Source organism: Odocoileus virginianus, chromosome 15, assembly GCF_023699985.2.
Source record: "Odocoileus virginianus isolate 20LAN1187 ecotype Illinois chromosome 15, Ovbor_1.2, whole genome shotgun sequence".
Taxonomy (NCBI): domain Eukaryota; kingdom Metazoa; phylum Chordata; class Mammalia; order Artiodactyla; family Cervidae; genus Odocoileus; species Odocoileus virginianus.
In genome coordinates, this window is record NC_069688.1 from 6,437,096 (window position 1) to 6,451,214 (window position 14,119).

Here is a 14,119-nt window from a genome sequence, read left to right on the forward strand (position 1 = left end):
TACTGGAGAGGGTTGCCATGACCTCCTCCAGGGGATCTTCCCAGACCCAGGGATCGAACCCACATCTCTTATGCCTCCTGCACTGGCAGGCGGGTTCTTTACCACTAGCACCAGCTGGGAAGCCCCTGTGCAAGGAGAAGGACAGTGAAAGCCCCAGTCACGCTCTATCTGAGATAGATGCTCATACCCCTTCTTCCATCTGCGGTGACCTCCACCTGCCCGACACCAGAGCACAGCCCCCACCCCCCGCCACTTATTCTGTGTCTACCCTCCCTGATCTCCTCCAGCACCTGTTCATCCTAGAACTGAGGCTTCTCCAAAACCAAATCCCACAGACCTGGCCTTCTCACTTCTTTTATAGACATTTGTGGCTAATACTAACTAAAGTTGTGAAAGGAAAGTGAAAATGAAGTTGCTCAGTTATGTCCGACTCTTGGTCACCCCATGGATTATAGCCCACCAGGCTCCTCCGCCCATGGGATTCTCCAGGCAAGAATACTGGAGTGGGTTGCCATTTCCTTCTCCAGGAGATCTTCCCGACCCAGGGATGGAACCCAGGTCTCCCGCATTGCAGGCAGACCCTTTAACCTCTGAGCCACCAGGGAAGCCCTAACTAAAGCCATAGTATATGAAAAAGAAGGCAAAATCTTGTCAAGTCCTTAGAACCCTTCCAGAACTCTAAGGCCAAAGTCTTATTGTCTGTCAGGGCAGAGGTGGGGTGGAAGGAAGGAGGGGGAGCAGGAGGAAGTGGGATGGGGAAACACAGGAGGAGACATGGTTTCCAAGCCAACTTTGCACCGCGTGGGCCAGCCAAGGACCGGGGCAGAGCATCAGTCCGGCAGCCAAAGATGATTAACGGGACCAAGCTCCTCGGAGGAAATCCTTCCAAATCCTTTATTTCAAAGATACTCAAGAAGCTGGGTATTTCCTTTGGAAAGAGCTGAGTTGGTTTTGGGACTCTTTAAGGGTCTCTTCTCTGCTTCACCTTCGACATCGCACATTCCAGTGCTTTGACATACCAGCAGTGTACCAGTGGCTCCCGATGGACAATTCTAGACAAGCCTTCTCCAGGGAACCTGAGAGCGTATGTCCAGTGGATCTGTCATAGACATTCCAAGGACAACATGTTCAAAACCGAGCTCTTGGCAGAACTTCCAAACTGGCCCTCCCACAGTCTCGCCATGTTAATAAAGCCACAACCATCCGCTCACTTGCTAATGCCAGGGAAATGGGGATATTTATTCATTTCCTTATCTAACATCTTAACAAATCCTCTTGACTTTACCTCTTAAACGGGGCTTGAACCTGGTGATTTCTTTCCTTCTTCCTATCATTCTGATCTCAGATTCCTCCCTGGATGGCAGCAGCAGCCTGATAATTGATCCATCAGAGAGAGGGAATGGCATCAGATGGGTACTGGAGAATTTGCTAAAATAAGGGATAAGGGATATAAATCTTTTCTGAAGTTTCTTCTGACTTGGGATATGCTTGCACAGATGGGATTTCTACATCTGTCGATTTCAAAATAGTCTGTGAATATAGATAGTTTGAATGATGAACTTTGCAGTTTCAGAATATTTGGGAAATAGAATATTCTAGTCCTCTGAAGATGTGGGTTAATTAAGAGGTATGACATTTATCACCTCTTAGAAGATTTTTCTCACTTGTCTTAGTTCTTTATTACTTCTGATTCGTCAAATTTGCGCAAGGCCAGTTCATTTTCAAGGAGGGTTCCCTAGTGGCTCAGATGGTGAAGAATCTGCCTGCAGTGCAGGAGACCTGGGTTCAACCCCTAGTCAGGCTGATTCCCTGGAGAAGGGCATGGAAACCCACTCCAGTATTTTTGTTTGGAAAAACCCATGGACAGAGGAGCCTGGCGGGCTATAGTCCAGGGGTTGAAAAGAGTCAGGCACTATTGAGCGACTAACGGTCACTTTCATTGTTGAGGATGAGAAGATCGGGACCCTTAAACCCCCTTCATTTTCCTCACTCTTCCTGCCTATCCTTCCTCCATCTTCTCAAAACTTCTATAGGCCACTTCACTGCCAACAGAAGGAGGAAAACTTCCGGGATCTTAATCACACTCCTGCTGTCACTTCTGCATTTGTTCTCCCAGCACTCTGGGCCGGGCCTTTCCAGGCCAGGGGCACACCCCACACCTTCCGGATCTGAACCTTCGCATCCCCCCACCCTTTCCCTGCGCCACTGAAAGTTCAAGTCCCACTCATTAGTCTTTTCACTATAGTTACTCCTTTCATTTCACTCAACAACATGCAGAGTCCTTCCCTTAAGTCAGGAGGCTGTACACCTAATGGAATCTTGTATTTTCCTTGAACTTTAATGCATGTAGGCACATGCCCATAAGTGAGATGACATTGTACCTGTCTTTGGCCTCACGGATCTGTTTTTCCCTTCTTTTCCCTTTTTGTTTCTTTCACTCCCTTCCCTTTGCTGGATGAGCCCTCCCCACTCCCAACACCACCCTGCACAATCAGTGTTACCAACTTGATGTGCATACGCCCTGTCCACTCTGCTCCTAGAATCATCCATGTGTGTGTACAGAGTTTTTTGATCACTGTTTGCATTATCAAAATGGCATAATATAATATAAAGATATTTCTTTGCATCTCACTGTTGTCACTCAGCCTATTCCTATTAATCAAACTGATATCATTTAAATATGGTTTTTAAATGATCTCATAATGTTCCCTGATACAATGTAACTTTACAGTTGACCCTTGAACAATGCAGGAGTTGGGGAATGGCATCCCCATAGAGTCAAAAATCCATAAATAACGTTTTTCTCCCTCCAAGTTTAAGTACACATAGACTGTTGTTTCACCGGAAGTCTTTCCAACAGCATAAATGATCATAAAACACATATTTGATATGCTCTATGTATTATATACTATATCTTTATAATAAAGCAAGCTAAAGAAATGAAAATGTTAATAAGAAAATCATAAGGAAGAGAAAATACATTTACAGGACTGCATTATGTTTATCAATACTATAAGTTTATGCTGTCTGTTGAGCAAAATGAATTTTCTCTCAGTATCTACATCAGTATTTTCTTATATGATATAAAATACTATAGGTATTTACTAACAATAGACCTCAAAAGTAGAAAGATGATTTGAAAAAGAAATTCTTATTTATGCATTCATATTGAAGGATTCATGCATTGATAACAAAGAACAGTGATGTGATCCCTATGGTAGGCAAGGGCAGTTGACCTGATTGCTTCATGGTAGCCTGGCCTGTACACTACTGAACGCATTGTCATCAAGTTTTTATGCCATGCCATATTACAGTCATATTCATAATACAGCATTGGAAACATCATTACTTTATAAAGGAAACATTTGATGATAGGCTAATAGGCAGTTTCTCCAGTTATCAGAAAGGCAGACTGTTCAGTAATGCTATTCTTTGAAAGCAAAGTTATAAAACAGTAAGAAAATGAACATATTATTAATGTTATATTAAAACTTCTATTCACTTTCTGCCTATTGTGTAGTACCTACATATATTTTAGGCATTCATGACATTTCTAATTTTTTCTTAATTTTTAGATATTTTTAGGCTGCTTGTGTATTTTGTATTTTTTCCAAATTTTCTCAAATTTCCAAAACAATCTCCAATATATTTATTGAAAAAAAAATCTGTGTGTAAATGGATCTATGCAGTCCAAACCCATGTTGTTCAAGGGTCAACTGTATTTATTTAAACATTCACCTAAAGTATGTTCACACATGTGAAAACAGAGTCAGAGAGATTCATTTATTCCCCAAGATCACAGGAAGGGCAGAGTCAAGATTTGAACCTGTCTGGTTCCAAAACCTGGTTTTTCAGATGTTCTTCACTGGCTCCTACACACATCTGAGACTCACAGCCACCCTGAAGATTGAGAGGCAGGCTCCTGTCATTCCCTTTCCTAGACTCAGAAGGGTTGAATGATTTAACTTTGTCACAAATGGAAGTGAACTGCAAATCTCTGCTTCCACCGTCAAACCTAGAACTGTTTCAACTCAGGTACCTGCCTCTCCTTTTCTCTGGAGCTGGGATAACAGGGTGGAATGGCCGGGGGCAGCAACTGGCTGAGCCTGTGTCTCTCTGTGGATTGTCTGCTATCCAGACGAGCAGAGGCATCCCCTTGGCATCATCCTTTGCCAAGGTAACAGGAACCTCGTCTCTTCAGTAGATCTTTCCTTTGGAGGCTCAAGTGGGTGGGAGAGAAAGGGGATACATGCATTGAGTGAGGGACCCTGAATTCCCCAGGACCAAAATAACCTCATTTTCCCCCACCTCCAGTCCCACCCTCCATCCAAGGGAAAGAGCAGCAAAGTTTCAGAGACTGAAATGACTAGAAACAAAAGAAAATTATTCAGTTGCCCAATATTTACATAAGAAGCTGCTTACATTTTCCTTTCCTATTTTTAGCTCATGAGCTTGCCCAGAGACATGGACAGCCACCCACGTGTACACGAGGATGTGTGCCCTCATTCACGTGTCTCACACACAGGCTCCATGTGCGTAGGGACCCCACCCCCAGGCCCCTGACTGCAGACACAGCAGGGCCTCTGAGATGATCTGTTTTCCTCCCCAGGCTATGAGTCCTTGTTCATCAGGCTGTCAACTGAATAAAAATGCACAACCTAGAAGCTGAAAATGAATATTTTACTTGGCAGACTTACTGAGCACTGTAGCCCAAGATACAGCCTCTTGGAGGGGCTGCTCTGAAGAGGTAAGGGAGGAGCCAGGATATATACGAGTTTCTTCCAAAAGAAAAAGAAAAAAAAAAAAAACTCAGGTGGTCAAACAGCAAAGATAGTAATCTAATTAAAGAAAAAACAGACATCTTAAGTTAATGAATTGACTCTTTTCTATGTATGAGAAGATGCAAGTGTCTGGACTAAATTAAATTATTCTTTTGATATGCACCTTAACTATCTAGCGCCAGCATCCTGTTTTTTTCCACCCTGAATCCCCTCAAGGTACACCATTGAGGGACGGGGTGGGGGACAGTTGCAGTGGCTGATGACTTTACAGCCTCAACATTTTACTTTGTTGACTGAAATGACAGGTAACTCTCTTTGTCCACAATACGGACGAGTCCACATTTGAGTTTCTTCAGAAGAAGTTCCTGAGATGAGAATTCAAGGGTAAGGGAAGTATTGGGGGGCAATTTGGGGAATCCCACTAAGAGAATGGCCAAGCGATGCTGCAGGGATGGTAAGAAACATCATCAACCCTCAGTGGTGACCAGGTAACGAGGCCCCATCCCCACTGGGGAGCTCTGGGAGATGGTGTGGAAGACGGCTCAGAACTATCTCATCCTTGGAGGGAGGAGGCTTGATCAAGTGTCTTTCTGTCACAGTCGAGGGCTAGGGTAGAAAGAGAGAGGCAGAGGCAGTCTGATGCCCAGGTGCAGGACACAGCCGGCCCAAGACGGCTGCCCACCGCATCCCCAGAGAAAGGTTTCGATCCAAGCTCCTTTCCATCCTCATCCGATACCTGGGATCATTCTTCTCTTCTCTCTGAGCTTCCACTTCCCACTGCCGTAAACTGGGGAGAAGATGAGGGGTGAAACTGTGATAAACTAATGCAGATCAGACATCGGCCATTTGCCTGACTCAGTTTGCCTGAGAGTCAAGTCAGACTCTCCAAAGAGACCCCTTTCCCATCTCACCACCACAGCTTTCTTAGTTTCTTTTCAACTTCTTGTTAATGGCCCTAGGCTCGATTCTCTGGAGTCTTTCTTCTCTATGACACCTCCCAGGTGACCTCATGTAACCTGAAAGCTTTGAACATCCTCTGGAGTAACTCTCAGACACCCACTCTTATGTGCTCTCTGCCTCCTCCAAAGTGGATCTGGACTCTGATCGCTCTCGCCTTGCCTTCTATCACCTAGGTCTACACCCCTCCATTGGATGTGGCAATAGCTTCTTAATGCTTAAAAAAAAAACATTTTTAACCGGAGTATAGTTGATTTACAATATCATGTTAGTTTCAGGTATGCAGCATAATGATTCGCTTATACATCAATGTGTATATATATACTTTTTTCTTTTGCAGATTGTTTTCCCTTATAGTGTGTGTGTTACTTACTCAGTACATCAATTCTTTGTGTCCAATTCCATCTGCATCTCTCGGACAGTAACCCACAAGGCTGTGGGGTTGTCCAGGCAAGAACACTGGAGTGGTTAACCATTCCCTTCTCCAGGGATCTTTCTGACCCAGGGATCAAACCCATGTCTCCCCCATTGCAGGCAGATTCTTTACTGCCTGAGCCACCTAAACCCACTTTTTCTTTTGCAGATTCTTTTCCCTTACAGTGTATTGCAAAATGTTGAGTATAGTTTTAACTCTTCTCTTTTAAATTCCTGTTCACTTGTATAGTCTTTTCTCCACGCAAAAGCCAAAAGAATTCTTTTATAATACAAGCTGAAGCGTGTCATTCTCCAGCCTTCTCATGCCTTCCCATCTCATCTAAAGGAAAAGCCAGCATCTTAACACTGGTTTGCAAGAGCGACTGGACCCCATGACTCAAATCTCAAGTCTTATATCCTCCCACACCCGCTCCTGCTCACAGTTCAAGTACCTTTGGACTTGGGCACTTTGCATGTGCTTCTCTCTCTGGGGGACATTCTTCCCCAGATGCCCTCCTTGACCTCCGTCAAGACTTTGCTCAAATACACTGTCTCGGTGAGGTCTGTCCTAAGCGCTCTGTTTCAGGAGGTGATGCTCTTCCACCTCACCTCCTCTTCCTTCCCTGTTATTCTTCACAGGACTAATAACCATTTATTTTACTGTATGATGTTTATATTTCTTTTACTCATCATCTGTTTTTAACCCACTGAACTCCAATAGAAAGTAACCCAAAGAGGGCATTTCTTTTCACCTGTTCTGATCATTGAGCTCTTCTAGAGCAACGCCTGGCAAGAGAAGTACTCATCATTTGTAGAGTGAATGAGTGAATGGTGTGGTGTGGGATCATAGACATTGATTTAGTCTTGTTTTCACAACTTACAATCTGTTACCTTGTACACATTACTCACCTGTCTAAATCTTAGTTTCCTGATCTGCAAAATAGGACAAAAATAATGCCTCCCATCTACGGCTGCTGTGAAGAGAGATAACATAAGATATATTAAACACAGCACCAAGACACGATATGCTAAAAAGATTTTTAAAAAATTTAAGTTTCTGTTTCATTTTGTTCTTTGATGTCTTCACAGATATCTTAGTGGGAAATTCAAAGAACTCATGGTGTAACAGTAGATATAAGAAAACAAAGAAACAGAAAGCAAAAAGTGATGCAAAGTGTATGTAAAAAACTAGCATAATTATGTAAATCTACACATACCCACACACAGATACAAAAGGTCAGAAGAAAATATGTCAAAATATTTACAATGTTTGTTTCTGGCATTTCTGAGGGGATTGTGGGTGACTTTAAAGTTTCTATTTACATAATTTTTACATTTGTAAAACTTCCCATGGCAAATTTGTGTGACTTTTACAATTAAAAAAACAAAACAAAACAATGAACATCTTAAGAGAAAAAACAAAATAGAGACCTTCTACTAAATGTGTCTCTCTTTCATTAGGAAGAATTTTTTATTCGTCAAAACATTAGAAATTCTGTGGATGTCCAACATACAATATGAAATAGAACTAGAAACAGAATCTTAAGATAGACTATTACACAACCCTGAAAATGAGATTGTACAGCATTTGTATATAAGTATATCCTAAATGTAACTGTACTGAAATTGACTTTTTAACACCGAGGTCTCACACCAGTCAAGAGTGAGTTCAGGTCACATTTGAATTCTTGTGTGTCACTCATTCACACTTTGATTTACAAATCCACGTCTGTTTTCTCCAAAGCCCGTATTTCTACTACATACCAAGTAGTAGCTTCTATATACTAAGGCCAGACCTTCTCAAATGTAGAATAACTAAAAAAAATATGCAACGTCTAATCAATTGATTGATTGAATGTTTCATTTCTTGTAACAAGAACGGCAGGTGGGGGCCAGAGGGCTGAGTTGTCCAGATTTGCCTCTCTCACCTGGAGCAAAGACTGCCCCACCTCTGTTTTCCTGAGACCTCGGCTCCCAAAGACCAAACCCTGGAAGACAAGTTTTACATCCTGTGGGCATCATCAGGTGCCTCCCAGGTGGCTGAGCGGTAAAGAATCTGCGGCCAACGCAATCCCTGGGAAGACCCTCTGGAGGAGGAGGTGGTAACCCATTCCAGGATTCTTCCTGAAAAATCCCATGGACAGAGGAGCCTGGTGGGCTGCAGTCCGAGGGTCGCAAAGAGTCAGACACGACTTAGTGACTGAGCATGCACACATAGGCATCATTAGGGGACAGCTGAGGACGTGGACCAGGCATCCAGTCCCCGTCAACATCCAGAGATCCAGGAATCAGGCAACAGCTGGTGGGAGAGGAGGCCGGGAATGTCTGGTCCTGCCTGTTCATCCCACAGAGTCCCCACAGGTAGTGGCAGGAACTCAATTTGTCAAGGAATGACTACATTGTGTCATTTTCTGTTATCTGGCAAAAAAGTGGACCTCAAAATAAGCTTTAAATTGGACTTTTAAATTTCTTTTGGAGAGAGTAAAATTCAGAACCCACTGTCACGATAATCAGAACGTTCCTCCGGCGGTAACAAGGTTCCTGTCTGCGGGTTTTTCCAGCAATGATAACACAGCCTGTAAGCAGAGCAGTTATGCTCCCTGGGTCCAGCTCTGTTTCCCCGAGGCAGCGTCCTCCCAAGCGGTGTGGAGGTCCATGCTGGTTTGCGCTGGTCATTTCAGAGAGAGCATCCTGGGACCCGGAGCAGCAGCTGAGGCTTTATGTAGAAATCAGGAGCAGACACGGGAGGGAGGGATTAGATTGCAGAGAAACAGGGGAGCTAGGAGAGGATTTGGGAAGACAAGGCTGCGTGACATTTCCATTTGGCTCTGTTCACCATCTATTAATACCAGGAAGGAAGAGGGGACTAGAGGCGGAAGTAGACGCTGTAGTTCAGTCAGAAGAAATTTGCTAGCCTGGGAGGCTTTTTGGGTGTCTGAATGACAGTGAAGCTCCAAATGCATAAGCAATCGTAGGGGGTGCTAGACAGGTGGTGGGGGGTAGGGACTCCCCCCTCGCCCCGCCGCTCCCCCAAGGGAGAATATTCAATGACAGCAGGGCCAGTGAATCAGCCTTTCGGCTCGCTGGGCATCTACATATACATCACCAGCATGGTGGTTCCGATCCACTCCAGCTGAATATCAGAACAGATCCTCCACGGAGCAGCAGAAGATACACCCTGTGAAATTACAGGGTGGCCTCCGCTCAGGACGACACCCTGCATGTGGGGTGCAGCTCCCAGCACAGAGGGTGGCCCCACCCTGGGGCCCTTTGATGTGGCCACCCGGGAGCTGCCTTTCGCTGCATCAGGATGTCCGGGTCTGAGTGGCCTCCTGCTGTGCTGACTCGGCGTGCTCTCAAACACCCCCCAGCCTCACCCCAGGTCCCCAGCTGCCGCCGGGGACTCTCACCGCAGGGTGGGGGCAAGGATCAGGAGCAGCGGAGGGGTCTTGGACAGGATGATGGTCTGGTATGAAAAGGTGGGTGTTCCTATGGTTTCTCTGCTGGACGCAGTCTCAGGGGCCCCGCCTCAGCAGAGGTGATGCTGCGCCCTGCCGACGTGGCCACCAGGACCTGTGGGGCTTCGCTGACACTCCAGGCCCTCCTGGGAAGGCTCCGGTTGGGGGCATTTTGAACGCAGAGTGCAGAGGTGGGAGATGGAGCTGTGTTCTGAGGAGGGGAGCCGGGCCGAGGGAGGGAGTCCGGTGATGGAGGGAGTGAAGGGTTTTCAAGGCCCTCCGAACCTTGGGGAGGGAACCTGGGTCCTCAGAGGCACCACCTGGAGTCAGGGGCCAGCCGGCCGGAGGGCAGGGCTCCCAGCCGCCAGCAGCAGGCCTGCGGGCTTTCAGAATGAGTCAGGGCCTGGCCGCTGACACTGGTATTTTCCATCCCAGGCCATATGGGCTGACTCTGAGCTTCAGAGGAAACCACTTGGCAAGAGGTGGCCTGGGAAATCTCAAATCATATACAAATGTCTCCCAGCCTGCCCGCTGACCTCCATCTCGGGCGAACGTGAGCACACACACACCACCTCCAGCCCAGAGCACAGATGGTCATGTGTGCACACGCACACCACTTCCGGGACGAGCACGAGCATGCACACAGTCTCCAGCCCTGTCACACGTGCTCACATGTGCCCACACACACACATATAACACGCACTCACATGACTTCCAACCCCACCCTATGTATCCACTCTCCCCTCCAAACACATAAAGAAACAGCGTTTGCTCACGCATCCCCACTGTGCCAGTGTGAAAGGCCAAAGCTGCAGAACCCATGACCAACATTCACCTCCACGGGCCTCAGGGCCCTGCCTGCGTGGCTGGGGGCAGGTGCCCAGGGAGGGGCAGGTGCCCGGGGAGGGGCAGGTGCCCGGCGAGGGGCAGGGTGGCAACCAAGGGGCTCCTGCAAAGCCTCTGAACTGTTCTGATGAACAAGAGCTAAAGGTGGAAAAGATGGAAGGGGGACTTCCCTGGTGGTCCGGTGGGTAAGACTCTGTGCTTCCATTGCAGGAGGTGCGGGGTCCATCCCTGGTAGGGGAACTAAGATCCTGTATGCTGTGGCACAGCCAAATGAAAGAAAAAAGAGAAGACGGAAGGGATGATGTAGCTGATGATGCTGGGTGACACTTTGGTTTAGAAAAAAAAGCCATAGAGGGCCTTTCGGATCAGGACAAGCACAGACCTCTCCCCCCCCCACCCCTCACCCCAGGACGTGGACGCAGAGAGGGTAACTCACCTGATACTGTAAGAAGAACTCCAGATCTTTTCTGGTGGGCAGGGGGAGAGAGGCCAGAGTCAGGAAAGAGGAGAAGAGGGAGATATCAGAAGAGTCCCATGGGTGAGCGAATGGGCGGTAAGCCTGGGAGAGGCTAGAAAAAGAGGGCCCAGGGTGTGATGGCCGAGAAGCCCAAATATCCAGGGCCCTGTATCGAGTTGTTCCTGATCTGTGTGGGTGGTGTTCACGACCCCAGCCTTTAGGACGAGTCTGTCAGGCAGGCAGGTGGCGTTCTCATGTGAAGAAGGTGGGGAGGTGCCAAGGAGAGGAGGGCACTGTGGGAAGGAGGTGCAGAAAAGCAGGCTGAGTGAGGGGCAGGCGGTTCAGAGGACCACACTTGGGAGTGAGAGCAAGCGTGAGCACGTGTGTGCACATGTGTGTGCATGTGCGTGTCCGTATGTGTGTGCCTACGCGTGTCGGTGTTGCAGCAGGGGGAGCCTCCAGGCTCTACACGTTGGGCCACTGCTCGGGCGTCGTTGGAGTTGGGGATGAAGGCCACAGGTCACGGACATGGGATTGGCTTTCTTGCCTCAGAGAAACCTCTCAGCCTGGGTTGGCAAGAGGAGAAGCCACAGGAACCCAAGCCTCCTATCACCCCAGAGAGGCAGGGGCCAAGGCGGCAGGGTGCTCTGGCTCCCAAGGAGGTGGCCGCATCTTGGAGAGAAAGCACTCTCGTTGGTGGGGGACTGCACAGCTGCCAATGGCCAGGAAGTCTGCTTTCAAATGCCGGTGGTTTGCAGCTGTTGTCTAGGAAACCAGCTGCCCAGGGCTTGGAGAGCTTGAGGACCATGGGAATCTGGTTGCCCAGACAACAGCTGCCAGGGCCAGAAGACCAAGTCTAGAATGTAACCCAGCTTGGGTGTGGTCCCTCAGACCAGGAGGATGAGGACCCCAGGTCTAGGTGGCTCATCGTCTAGGTAATTGGAAGTGAGTCCCTAGGCCACTTTCAGACACATTGTTCCAGGGAGGGCAGTGGACTTCCTGAAATCTGAGGGTTGGAAGCTTGAGCCATTGATTCCCATTAAAGAAAAAAGTTAACACAAAAAAATTGGGAAGTTTGAGGACATGAGATCACTGACAAAGGCTTTCAAGTTACAGAGATCATTAAGACACATTTCCAGCCTTTGAGCCGCTCATCACCCGGAGATGAAGGCAGGGAAGTTACTGACTGCCAGTCAGCACTTTCCGTGCTGACGGGACAGTGAGTGAAATTCCGGGGAAGGTGGAGGAGAGAGCTCTTGAGGGCCCAGAGGGGCTCAGACTGGCTTCCCAGGAAGGGAGACAGGAAAGAGGGAGAAGGGCTCCCCAGGAAGAAGAGCAGAGAGCATTCTGGAAAGGGCAGGGGTGCAAGTGACACCACCTGGCCCGGGGCACTGGCTGACCACAGAAGGGAGAGGTTCTGCAGTTCTGTTCTTTCTTGACTTCCCACGAGCTCAGTGCCTGCAACAGAAAGGACTGACATCTCAGGCAGAAACTTCTAGCTTTGCATGTTCAGCAACCTGATGGACCCACTATTTTCTCTCATTTTCCCAGCAGGATCGAAGAGAGGGCAGCCTGGCTGGAAGAAATTCTGCATCTTTAAAAAGCTTGAACAACAAACTGGGGAGGGAGAAGATGACTCTTAACAAGTACGTGTTTAGCCAGGGCGATAGAGATCTGTAGTCATCAGCAGAAAACTCGGTTGAGCGATGCAAACAAGCCTTTGCATTTGGCGGGGGGAGTCTCATTCTGCACAGCAGCATCAGCTTAGCCCCTGCCAGGCAGAGGGCAGTGGCTGAAATCCATCTCTTGTCTGTCACCAGGCCGTGAACTGACAGGGGCCTCCCCAGAGTGGAGCACCTTCTTCTAAGTAGCATAAGCACTCTATATGGATGAGCAGGGCACCCAGAACTTGGCCCTGGAATTAGGAGCCCCTATATCCCACTGTGGGACCCAGAAGGTACTGCCCTAACTACTTCCAGAGAAGTGGCTCTATTTCTCCATCATCTTATGAAACACAGCGTGACACAGTGGGTGAGAGGAAGTGTGCCAAAACGCCCTGGAGTTGGTATCAGATGAATGACCCAAGGTAACCCCAGGGACCAGCTCTGTGTTGGTGGACAAGTCACCCAACCCTTCCAAGCCCGAGTTTCCTAGTTGTAAAAGGCAGATGAGCATTGTTCTCCATACGTGCCTGAGTTGCTGTGGCGATCAGATAAGTTAATCAATACCCATAGCCTGTGGACACTCCCAAGACAGCCGTGTTTATATAAAAGAATCCAGGAGTGGGAGTCCGGTGACCCCACCGGGCCACTCAAGGACCATGTGAAAAGCTACTTGAGGGCCCTGATAGCATGTAGCCCAGCTGCTGCTGACCTAGTGGGGGGCCCCTTCCTCTCCTCCAGCTTCAGTTCCAACTGGAAAATGGCAGAGGGGGATGAGACGATCCCAGGACGCCCCTTCAAGCGCTGATCTTCTGTGCAGCTATGATGCTATAGAGCATGGTCTCTGTGGTGGGACTGTTCCAACCCTCAGATCTCCTTGGTCCTTAGTGAGGAGGTAAAAGAGGTTGTTCAGTCACTCAGTCGTGGCTGACTCTTTGCGACCCCATGCCAGTCTCCACTGTCCACGGGATACCCCAGGCAAGGATACTGGAGTGGGTTGCCATTTCCTACTCCAAACTGAGGCTGAGGAAGGTCCAAAATGGTGAAACTGGGTCATGTTTGCATCTAACTTGTGGGTAGTCAGCTCTATGCACTAAGTAGTTAGTAATAATATTGGTATGATGAAAATAGAGAAATGTTTTGAATCAAATGCCTATAACTACGAGCCATCTATTTCTCTTTCATGTTCAACCAGAAAAAAACTAAAAACAAAAAAACAAGGATCTGCTCCAACATCAGAGTAAAAGTTTAGCTTTGAAAGGTCATATTCTATACAACTATGGGCTTCCCTGGTGGCCCAGACGCTAAAGAATCTGTGTGCAATGCAGGAAACCCAGGTTCAATCCCTGGGTTGCAAAGATCTCCTGGAAAAAGGAATGGCAACCCACTCCATATTCTTGCCTGGAGAATTCCTTGGACTGAGGAGCCTGGAAGGCTACATTCCATGGGTCACAAAGAGTCAGACATGGCTAAATGACTAACACACGCCACACCACACACATTCTATACAACTGTAGCAACTGGACATTTATAGGAGATTTTCAA

The 14,119-nt window shown here is 47.6% G+C and overlaps 1 long non-coding RNA gene across 2 annotated transcripts; it reads right to left on the bottom strand.

The window, feature by feature from the left end:
- Positions 1–3,841: 3,841 nt before the first annotated feature.
- Positions 3,842–10,247, bottom strand: LOC110148657 (uncharacterized). 2 transcript variants are annotated; one of them, XR_002317223.2, is made up of 5 exons: positions 9,563–10,247; positions 8,652–9,330; positions 7,062–7,126; positions 5,518–5,568; positions 3,842–5,387 (listed from the first exon to the last, which is right to left on the bottom strand). It is a non-coding gene; the product is annotated as an uncharacterized lncRNA (long non-coding RNA). The 2 variants fall into 2 exon arrangements; XR_011491392.1 differs by having other exon boundaries at positions 8,652–10,247.
- Positions 10,248–14,119: the final 3,872 nt, after the last annotated feature.